We start from the raw sequence: 2999 nt of genomic DNA, 5'->3' as shown, positions 1-2999 counted from the left end.
TTTGGTGATATTTAGGTTGCTAGCCTTGTTGAACCAATTGTCACGAAAAGCCTTGGTGGCAAGTATTTCTATCGTCTCGTCTAAAGGCACATTTGTAAACAAAGAAGTTACATCATATGATACTAAAAGATCATCCTCGCTAAAATCGAGTTGAGTAACTTCCTCTGCACAGACGTTTTTGAATTTGCAGAGGAAGTTACTGACCTCGATTTTAGCGAGGCACATCGAAAAACAGTTGGGTAATATGGATAAAAAAAGCACTTGTTATCTCGCATTTTAGAGCAAAACAAACAAACAACAGATCAATTATTTCTGTCCAAAAAGAGTACAGATGATTGTCATTTAATTCCAGTTGAGAATAAAAATTCGAGTTTCATTCCTGAACAAAGGAAAAAACCACTAACTGACCTTGTAGCTCAGTCGGTAGAGCAGCCGTTGCATTTTCAACAAAGTTCCCGACAGAGTTATATTTACTACAATCGGGTCGCAAATTGTCCAGATTTTGGGGGTAAGGAAATGCTGGCTAGTGAGATTTAATGGAAAGATTCCCTTTTGAAATTACAATCAAAAGGTTGTATGTAAGCTTTATGCATAAACAGAAAGTGACTAAGTTGGGATCGCTAAAATTACATTTACTCAAAAGTGACTAAGATGGGGTCTATAATTGGCCATAAAATAGACTATAAAGGGGAAGGGGTTCTGAGAGGCCAGCGGCACATACCCAGTGAAAACTGATCCAAGTAATCCCCACCGGGTTGTTGATATCCTTAAGGATGACTGCCTGCACTGCATCTCTCAAAACTATGTCTTCTTCACAAAGTTTCAAAATCTGGTTAGGTTTTGCTCCAGTATTCATCATTATTGACAGTTGTTTGATAGATTCACTATTAACATTTCCTTTCATATGTGTATATCATTCTCACATTCGCTCACTAGTATTATTGCCAGTACAATTTATGAAAGTATGCGGTAACCATGTTAGCTATTGGATTAAACTGGATTAAGCTGTTTGTGTGGCTTGGCTCACTCGTGCGACCAACCTGGTCAGCTGTGTAAAAAAAATGCCCACTCATTCGCTGAGATCGCGTGTTTTATGAGTCAAATGAGTCAATGAGTCATGAGTCATGGGTCAATGGACTCACAGTCAATATAGCAATAATTTATTGATTAAGCCTAAGCCCTCGTTTCAGTGATTAGGCCTAAGCAGTCTCTGAAATTTTAGCTTTCATTTTATGGTTTAATTAACTGCACTAACTCGTTGACTCATTGACTCATAAATACTTGACACTCTCGTTCGCTAGAAACATCCACTCATTTGAACCAGGTAGGCAACCATGTGATAAATATCACAGACCACTCGTTTGGAGAAGCAATTGTTTATATTCAACAACACGACTTCCTCCGAAATCTGCTGGAAACACAGGACCATTTTTCACACCACACGAGCACCCGCATCCATCTCATTAAAAACTATTTGCATTGGCAATTATTTCTTCATTTCCAAGCACGTCTTGGTTGCATTCCGTCATGATAACATGAGTTGAACTGATTGTTGTACAACCTGTCACATGATTTTTCTCTTTTGTGCTATGCAAATTGTGCAAGGAATGTAGGAACTCATGCGTTAATAATGCGAATAATATTTCGATCTTCCTGTTTTCCCAAGCAATCTCTCCAGGGTGATGAAAAAATTATGATCTTTTTCGCAGATAAAAAATAAATCTTTTCACCGTTAAGCCGTTGGATAGCTTTAAAAAAAAATTTCCTTGGAATTTCAAAGCTCTAACCTTTCCTGGTTCGCGGCTGTTTTGTTTGCTGATTTTGATGGCTTATGACTACACGTACCTTGTTAAACAAAATAATTATTTTCATATGAGTTGTAATGTTAGCAGTTGATTGCTGACCTTTACGAGCTTCTAAACTCGTGAAATTATGTGGGCATCCACATAATTATTGACATTGAAAGGGCATTAAATTTTCTCAATCTCATTGTTGTTTTGTAGCCGAGATGCCCGTTTCATTTGTTACTCGTTGTGGTGTCTCGGTTCTTCTTAGCACAGTTTTGCGCTTTTCACTTTTAAGGTCAAGCTTCATCCAAATGACTATAATTTTGTAAGAGCACTCATGTGGGATTTCTGAGAACCCGTTTGGTTGTGCAGTGCCACTCATTCACTCAACTTTCCAAGCTGTGAGCAACCTGTGAGGAAGCCGTGTGAAAAATCCATTTCCCGGAAAAGTTGTTAGTGTACGTTTGATCATTTGATCATTTGATCATTTGATATATAAGGTCATCATTTACAATGATTCTGTATAAAAATATGGCTGATTCAAGTTGCAAAACAAACTTTTCTGTGGAATCTTGCGTACCCTAGGTGGACATGCGAAATTGGAACAAAAAAAAGATAGCTTTCTTGTTTATTGCGTCCATAACAATCGGAAATCAACATTTCTTTTTAAGACCAGATCACAATACCCCCGCAAGTGCAAACAAGGAAGAGTTTACATAGGCAGTAGTGATGATACATGTAGCTCCAGCCCGATGAACACTGATGACGATTGTCTGTCATCAGTGTACGAACCCAATGATGACAATGCAAGGACTGACAAAGATGATGAGGATGAAGTTCAATCTAGTGAAAATGTAAATCTTCCGGTTCTTAATTAAGAAGAAGAAAGGGAACTTTTTTCGTTTTAGTGAATGTTACAACAATGGAGTAGTGAGACGACCTTTGATCATGCATGCCGGGTTATTGTTTGCATGGGCTAGCCGTGAACTTCTTCCCCTATCCATGCCTGCGTCTTTTGATCAAACTGGACATAAGAAATATTAGAGTTTCCTGTACTCCTAAAATGTTTGGTTTGTTTTTTTTTTCTTACGTATGTTAAACAGGATGAGGAAAACGTCTCCACATCACCGTCACAACAAGCAGATGTTGTAAAGAAAGGTTTGTTCTATACAAGAAATAATTTTAGCGGCGAATCTGATCGTGTAATTTGGC

The 2999-nt window shown here is 38.0% G+C and overlaps 1 pseudogene; it reads left to right on the top strand.

Annotated features, from left to right (window-relative positions):
* The first annotated feature begins 2539 nt into the window (after window positions 1–2539).
* The window catches only part of LOC137995800 (uncharacterized), a 4542-nt pseudogene continuing 4082 nt past the window's right edge, over window positions 2540–2999 (top strand).

Source organism: Montipora foliosa, chromosome 3 (genome assembly GCF_036669935.1).
Source record: "Montipora foliosa isolate CH-2021 chromosome 3, ASM3666993v2, whole genome shotgun sequence".
Lineage (NCBI taxonomy): Eukaryota > Metazoa > Cnidaria > Anthozoa > Scleractinia > Acroporidae > Montipora > Montipora foliosa.
The sequence above is the reverse complement of the archived record's forward strand: the minus strand, read 5'-3'. Positions and strand labels throughout refer to the sequence as shown.